This window comes from Aotus nancymaae, unplaced genomic scaffold, assembly GCF_030222135.1.
Source record: "Aotus nancymaae isolate 86718 unplaced genomic scaffold, 86718_ANA_hifiasm-v0.15.2.pri h1tg000033l, whole genome shotgun sequence".
Taxonomy (NCBI): domain Eukaryota; kingdom Metazoa; phylum Chordata; class Mammalia; order Primates; family Aotidae; genus Aotus; species Aotus nancymaae.
Window position 1 is genome coordinate 55,497,870 of NW_026988447.1, and position 8,727 is coordinate 55,506,596.

Here is an 8,727-nt window from a genome sequence, read left to right on the forward strand (position 1 = left end):
ATGGAAGCAACCTCATTATTCATCAGTAGGAACTTGGCTAGATTACCGTGCTTCATCCTCATTAGAGGAAATTGTGAAGGGATGAAGTTGGTCTTTATCTACTGACATGAGATGATGCCCTCAATATATTGCTAGTTTTTAAAAGCCAATTTCAGAACAACATGTGCAATTTCATCTCATTTAATGCAAAAAAAAGTTTATTTAAATTTAAAAGTCTAGAAAGCTATATACAAATTACTAATCGTTATTTTGAAGTGGCAGATGGAACAAATAAATTCTGACTATATGTATTTCTAAGTTGCTTTAAAAAAATCATACATTAACAATCATCAAACACAAAAAAGCTCTTTCCGTTCTGGAAAAACAAAACAAATACCTCCCCTCTGTGATACTGTAGCCCATGTGCCTGCATTTGCACACTCCCAAGAATATGTGGGCCCCTTTGAAAGGAAGTAGACCCTTTAAACAGCCTCACTATGGGGCCTACAAGCTTAAGGGCTGAGCCTGACAAAGACTGCCACATTTTATAGAATTTTATCAAGCAAATGCTTTTTGAGCTCCTTCTCTATGCTCTGTCTCTGTGTTCAGCTGTTAATCATATAAAATTTATGATTAGTAACTTTTGCATTACAAAGCAAACCAGTTGTATATAATTGGCTTTAAAAGGAGCCCAGCATTCTTATTTTTTCTTTTTCAACCTCCAGTAATTACAAGTACATGAAGGATCTTCCTAGTGAAAAAGAAAATGAATGAATGAACAAATCAAGGAATACGATGCTGACTATAATGAGGCCTTGATTTTTTAATGGGGAAATAACTGATCCATTTTAATCTTCAATTATCCTTTGTAAGGACTTTCTTCTGCCACCAAGTAAAAAAGATATTAATTTGGCTCAGACAAATAAAAAATATTAGTGAATATCAGAACCATAAAACTGTATTCTCCAAAACACTTTCTTTCCTTGGTCATTGTAGTAACGCACATGAATAATATGTTGTTTTGGTAAATTGAAAGACATGGTCATTTCCCTCCAAGAGTTTGGTCTCTAAAACATGATCACAGTCAATAAACTTATAGCCATGCATCAAGAAATCTATTTGAACTCCAAGAGATGACTACAGGGCCAGTTTATCAAGAAGCAGACTGTCTTGCAGGCACACAATCATGCACACACAGACACACACACATATTTTTAAAAGTCAAGAAGTAGGGACACACCTCTTGAGCAATGCTTTGAAAATGAAAACCCTAGATGTTCCATTTTACAAATGTGCACATTGCTAGAGTGAAATAAGATTCCGCTAAGGATAAAAGGATATCAGGATTGGCAGGCGTGTGTGGGCAGGGTTGGTGAGATGGAGTCCTAAGGGAAGTTAATTCAATAAATGTTGAGTTTGTAAGTATTTCCCAGGGTTAAGGACTCCATTTTTCCAGAAGAAAGAGAATCCGCTGCTGTGTTTTGACATTGGCTATTAAATGGCATAGATCATATTTAAGCAAATACCAAAACTGCCTGCCTGAAGTAGTCACATTCTAATAATACACATGCACCACTGACTGAAAGACGCACCTTAATTACATTAATAACGATTTTCAGTTTTTCAATTTTCACTACTTCTCCTTCGAAGTTTTTCTTGTCTTTCTGCTGTAGTCTAAATGATTGACTAGAAGATGTTTAGTTTACAATGTCCTTCAGTGTCTCTTCTGCTGCATGCCTGACTCCTGGAATATCCATGAATGTTCTCAATAAAATTAATATAATAAGGCTTACTCCACTGTTTTCTAACTCTGACGGTTACAAAAAATCAAACAAAACAAAGTAGATTTTTTTTTAAATGTAAAACCACACTGTTTCTGTGTAATTCCAGTACTGCTTCTACCTACATTTTATAGAACAGTGTTTCTCAAAGTCATTAATTCACCTCATTCTCCTGAGTTAAGTATCAAAATGCAGTTTCCAAAACCCCACATTGCTGAATTTGAAGTTCTACATGTAAAGTCAAGTAGTCAGCATTTTAACAACCTAAGCGGATGCTCCTAAGCATGGTCCTTTAGAGTAATCATGCCATTTGCTGCACTACGCTAAATGGTCTCCCCATAGTCGCTCCCCAGGTCCTTAACCCTTCCATGATAAACGTGATGATAAACATGGTGCTTTGTAATCCTAGTTGTCTTTCTATGGTTATTGTAGTTCATCAAAGTCTGTATTTAAATTTGGTCCCAAAAATTAAGCCTGACCTTGTAGAGATGATTATTAATGCAGAGTACATAGGGATTCTTACCTCCCTTGATCTAACTACTACACACACACACACACACACACACACACACATATATATATATATATTTTTGAGACAGAGTTTCACTCTTGTTACCCAGGCTGGAGTGTAATGTCACGATCTCAGCTCACCACAACCTCCGCCTCCTGGGGTCAGGCAATTCTCCTGCCTCAGCCTCCTGAGTAGCTGGGATTACAGGCACGCGCCACCATGCCCAGCTAATTTTTTTTTGGATTTTTTTTTTTAGTAGAGACGAGGTTTCACCATGTTGACCAGGATGGTCTCGATCTCTTGACCTCGTGATCCACCCACCTCGGCCTCCCAAAGTGTTGGGATTACAGGCATGAGCCACTGCACCCAGCCCTACTACTTATATTTTTAAAAATGACATAATTCTGTTAATTCAGAGAATGATTATAATCAAAGTCACAGTTTTTCATTTGTTTCCATATTTGTGCTATATGACTTCTAATTTAAGTGCAAAATTTTACACTTGTTTCTATTAAATTTAATTATGTTAATATGCCATCTCATTAAGATAATGTTTAATTTTCAGTTTCTTCATCAATCATGTAAAATCGTTTATTGATGACTTTATACTGCACGAAAAAGCATGTAATAGCCACTGGTCTCTTTCCTTTATGCCATTCAGTTTGAGGTTTTCGTAATTGATTTGGGTGGAGATAAACAGTGTACTTCTAGGGGAATGTGGAAGATATTCAAAGACACAGAAATGCCAGTTTTACCTCAAGAAATAAGATTGACTAGTTTCTCCAGGTGCACATGTTTATTTCCCCTCCATTAGGAGGAATATTCAGTGAAAAAGTATGAGAAGCACTGAAATAAGATACCTTGTCTATTTTCATGCCCTCTGCAAAGTTGAGAAGCCTCTATGTTCATCCAGCCATTGGTGAAAATGCTGAATAAAATAGGGTAAAGGCATACTACTGGAGACTATAAAGTCACTAACAGACACTCCCGAAAACAGACAATTCCACATTGCTACATCACGTCAAGATGAATACCAATCGCTAGCTGCTTCAACTTGATTTTCAAGCAATCCTTTCATCTACGTGCTTAGTAACCTCATAAAAAATAAATCAGATGAGTATATCAAAAACTTGTGCTTATTTTACATTCGTTGGTTACTAATGACCTTAACATCCATTTCTGAATGCTCAAAAACTAGAGCATTTTTAACAATCTGTTTTTAAATCTGCAAATATGAATTAAGTTGTCTATAATTTCCAGAATCCTTTCTATTTCTCTCTTAAAAATAAAGATGAAATGTACCCATCTGTGGTCTTGTGGCATCTCTTCTATTTGCCATGACTTTTCAAAGAGCCAATGAGTAGCTCTAAGTTTATAGCTGGAAATTCTATTTCCACCCCGGTACAAAATTTATCTGGTCTTATTTTAAACACCTTGGAGTTAGCTTGCCAATCCATCTTTTATCTTGGGCTGCCGTTTCAACTTTTCATAGTTTATTCTCCATATTCAATTTAAAACCCAATCTAGAAAAGAGAGAAGAAAAAATAGGAGTTGAATGATGCTGTCACATCTCTGATATACTTTCTGTTATCATCTCTAATAATTAGACTTATTTCCTTGTTCTTTTTGAAATTGTGGATTGACAAACTACAATAGTGTATATACATATTTTCAAGCTAATTAATATAGCCATCACTTCAACAGTTATCTTTTTTGTGGCAAGAACATTTAAAATTTATTCTCTTAGCAATTTTGAAATATACAATATTATAGTTACCATGCTACACAATATATCTAAAATAATTTGTTCCTCCTGTCTAACTAAAACTTTGTACCCTTATGAGCTCCCTTAGTTATGGTAATGAGCTCTCTTAGCTTTTCTTTGTCTGGGAAAGCTTTTATTTCTCCCTCATTTCCGCTAAGAAATCCACTGACATTGAGACTACCTCATATGTGACATGTTTCTTATCTCATGCTGCTCTCGGAATTTCTTCTTTATCTTTGATTTTTGATAGTTTGATTATTACATGTCTTGGTTAACTCTTCTTTGAATTGAAATTGATTGGAAACTCCTGTACTTTCTGTACCTAGATACTGGCATCTTTTCTCCAAATTTGGAGAGTTTTCAGTCACTATTTCTTCAAATATGCTTTTAATACTTTTTTTCTGTCTTCTTCTTGAACTCCTATTACATGCATGTTAGTTCTATTGATGGTTCTGCATAATTCCTGTAGGCATTCTTTATTTTTTTTTCTCCTCTGACTGAATAATTTCAAATATTCCATCTTTGAGATCAGAGGTTATTTTTCTTGACTGAGTCTGCTGATGAAGTTTTCTATGAAATGTTTTCAGTTCAGTCATTGCATTCCTCATCTCTAGGATTTTTTTTAAAGGTCCTACTTGTCAAACCTCTCATTTTGTTCATGTATTGTTTTCTTTCTTTTAATTTTCTGTCATTATATTCGTGTAGTTCAGAGTTTCCTTAAAAGGATTATTCTGAGTTTTTTGTCAGTCATTTTATAGATTTCTCTTTCTTTATGGTCCATCATTGGAGCTTTATTAGTTTCTTTTGGAGGTGTCATGATTCCCTGATTTTTCATAATCCTTGATAGGTGTCTTGTGTATTTGAAGAGATAGCCACCTCTTACAGTCTACAGCTGTTCTTTGGTAGGGATAGACTTTCACTATTTAGTCTACCCTGTGATTCTGGATAGGTCAGCTGGTAATGGCCACAGGTAGGTAGAGGTTGCTGTTGGGTTCTCTGGTTGGCTGGGCCACTGCCATTGCTCTGAGGTTGTATGAGGCTGCTGGCTGGGCTCTGCTTTGAAGTGAAACCACTGACTGGGCTTTGCTATCAAGTGAAGCTGATGGCCAAGCAATGTGATGGTCCCTGATCAGGCCAGGTCACCGGGTATATCCCCTGGCTGAGTGGTATCACTGTTTGGGTTCCACAGCTGGGCAGGGCTGCAGGCTGGGTTTTGTGGCTAACAGAGTTGCTGTTTGGGACAAATGGGACCAGAGGCTATACTCCATGGAAATCCACAGTTGAGGCTTGCTGCCCTGCCTGGGTGGTGCCTTGATGTGGGCTCTGGGACCAGATCAAGTCACTGATTGGCCTCCCATGTCTGGCAGGTTTAGCACCTGTGTTTTGAAGAATGCAATGTTGTGGGCATCTCCCTGAGTAGGCAGGGCCTTGTAATGGGCTCTGAAGCTGGGCTTCGATGCTGGATGTCTAGAGACTAAAGCCAGGTTGAACTTCCCACCATGCTTCTGGGAGTGATCAGTTCAGCTTTGCATGTGGCCTGTGCTGTTGGCTGGTATCTCTGACTGGGCACCACAGCTGGCAGGAACAGAGAGCTACTGCCAAGATCTGCACACTGGTCACTGTGAGCTCTGCCTCCTTTGTTTCTAACTGACCCCAGACAGTCTAACCATGCCATTACTCCAGTGTTCCCCATAAAGCAAGACTGGTGTGAGCTTCCTGGGATGCACCCTGGAATGCTAGGGAAGCTGGATGTCTGTCTCTGGTTGTTTTCCTATTTTAAAATCATAAGCCCCAGGCCTTCCCACGACTGCAGCCACTATTATAAGGCCATTGAGGACCTTCAGGACAAGATTCTTGGTGCCTTCATTGAGAACTCCAGGACTGTCCTGCAGATCGACAATGCCTATCTGGCTGCAGATGACTTCCGAACCAAGTATGAGAGGGAGCAGACTCTGCTCATGAGTGTGGAGGGTGACATAATGGCCTGCACAGGGTGCGGGTTGAGCTAACCCTGGCCAGGACTGGAGGTGCAGACTGAAGGCCTGAAGGAAGAGCTGGCCTACCTGAAGACATCAAGGCCCTGAGGGGACAAGTGGGAGGCCAGGTCAGTGTGGAAGTGGATTCAGCTCTGGGCACCCACGCTGCCAGGATCGTGAGTGACATGCGGAGCCAATATGAGGTCATGGCCGAGCAGAACTGGAAGGATGGTGAAGCCTGGCTCACCAGTCAGACTGAGAAACTGAACCTGGAGATTGCTGACCACATGGAGCAGCTCCAGATGAACAGGTCCAAGGTCACTGACCTGCGGCGCACCCTCCAGGGTCTTGAGATTGAGCTGCAGTGCCAGCTTAGCATGAAAGCCACCTTGGAAGGCCACTGACGCACTTCGGAGCTCAGCTGGTGCAGATCCAGGCACTGATCAGCAGTATTGAAGCTCAGCTGGGCAATGTGTGAGCTGACAGTGAGCGGCAGAATCAGGAATACCCATGGCTTATGGACATCAAGTCACGGCTGGAGCAGGAGATCGCCACCTATCTCACCTTGCTCCAGGGTCAGGAAGATCACTACAACAACCTGTCCACCCCCAAGATCCTCTAAGGCAGCAGGCTCCTGGACTTCTGCTCTCCGTTAGAGGGTGTCTCCTGGGTAGGAGAATGGGAAGGAAGGGATACTTACCCCTAGCTCTTACCCTGAACTGCCAATAAAATTTTATGGCTCACGGAAAAAATAAAATAAAATAATGGACCCAGGGGAATTCTGTCTGTGTGGCCCTGTGCCAACTTGGGGGGAAAAAAGGAGAAATGTGGTCAAAATAAGACCATGTCTCTTACTCTTTAATGTGGTTTTTATCTCGTTCTGTGGTCCACACTGGAGTCAGGCTCATTCCCAATTTAGGGGCTTTTTCACAAAAGTTCTTGTCTGTGGATAGTTGTTAGCTGGACTTTTTGTTGAAGGGACATGAAGTCTGGGACCTCCTATTCAACATCTTGCTGTTGTCACTCTCCCCTCCTTGCTCTTTTTAACTTAAAAAAGTGTCTGTCTGATGCAGTGGCTAAAAGCTATAATCACAGTACTTTGGGAGGCCAAGGAGAGAGGAGAGCTTTAGGCAAGGACACTGAGGCTGCAGTGAGCCCTGATCACGCCACTGCACACCAGCCTGGACAACACAGTGAGACCCTATCTCTACCAAAATAAATAAAGTAAAGCCTCACAGCTCCTTTTGGTCATCTTTACCTTTTTTTTTTTTTTTACATTCTCAATTCACTAGGGTCTTACTTTATAGCACTTTTATAGTAGATTTGCTGCATTTCCACATTGACCTTTGGTTACTCTTCCTTCTTATAAACATGTCATTTGAAATTTGAGATTAATAGACAACCATTCGACTTTCCTGAGCTGTCTCCCATTTTATTTGAATTATTTCTGGGTTTTAAAAAAATCTCTCTTCATTAGCCATAATCTTATTTGAGACTCAATTTCATGGGTCAAAGCTATTTTTTTCCTTGAATTTTTTTAAAGTTTCCCCAAAGCCAAGGTATTTGCCTGAGTCTATTCGAGCTCCCCTTTTCTGGCCATGATAAGAGCTTTGAACGTTCACAATTTTTCATGTCACAGCATATCACTGATAATAGTCTCACCCATGACACACCCACTGGTATGTGACACACTCTCGCTCTCACAATTTTCACAAAACTCAAATACATTTTTCCTCAAAATAAAACATTGTAATCATTTTTAGTTGCCACATATATTGGCTATATATTAGTAAGGCTTGCTGTCCACAATGTTTCTGGGGATATTGATAAACAAGATATTGATTATGTGGCATTCCGTGCTATTTTCACTAACACCAATCTTTCTTTCTCACTTAAGAAAACATACTTGTAAGAACACGAGAGCAATTATATTATTGAGATAACCTTACTCTCAAATGTATGTATTTTTAGAAAGCAGATCATGTGTTATTTTAGTGCTTTCACTATTAGTAATAAATTACTTGCAACACACCTCTTGTGCCAAAACCCAGCTGAGAAACAATCCAGGTGCTTTCTCCTGAGGTTCCTATCCCTCTCCACACCACCTACTCGTTTTTTTACTCTGTCAAAATTAAGTCCAGGCTTAGCTTGATTTTCATTATGAGGACAGTAAGCAATTTATCTGATCAGGATGGTCCAAGTTAAACTGCCTGGACAAATAACCTGCCTTTGTACAATTCAGGCACCTTTCCATATCCACCATTTGGCTCAGCAGTCTGTAATATTCTCATACGGTCATATTATTTTGAATATTGGTAGTATTTTAGTAGTCTGTTTATATGCGCCTTTTAAATTCATGGCAATGAAATTGCATTACATCTATAGCAGAGTAAAGGCATACAAGTTTTGTAACCTTTTAATTTAAAATAAGTTGATCTAAAATAAATTTAAGCTAAACACAAAATTGTCTGCAAAAGAGTTTTTTAAAATTGTTAACAATGAATACTAAATTGAAAACTGTTAGATCATTAGACAATGCACTGAGTGATGAAAGCACCAAGGACAATGAGGCCTGAAAGAAAGGAAAGGAGAGAGGAGTGGACGGGAAGGGTGGGGGAGGGGAGGAGAGGGGGAGGGGAGAGGAGGGGGAGGGGGAGGGGAGAGGAGGGGGAGGGGGAGGGGAGAGGAGGGGGAGGGGGAGGGGAGGGGAGGGGG

The 8,727-nt window shown here is 39.9% G+C and overlaps 1 pseudogene; it reads left to right on the forward strand.

Moving 5' to 3' along the window:
* The first annotated feature begins 5,757 nt into the window (after window positions 1-5,757).
* LOC110569433 (keratin, type I cytoskeletal 19-like) lies at window positions 5,758-6,634 on the forward strand (annotated as a pseudogene).
* Window positions 6,635-8,727: the final 2,093 nt, after the last annotated feature.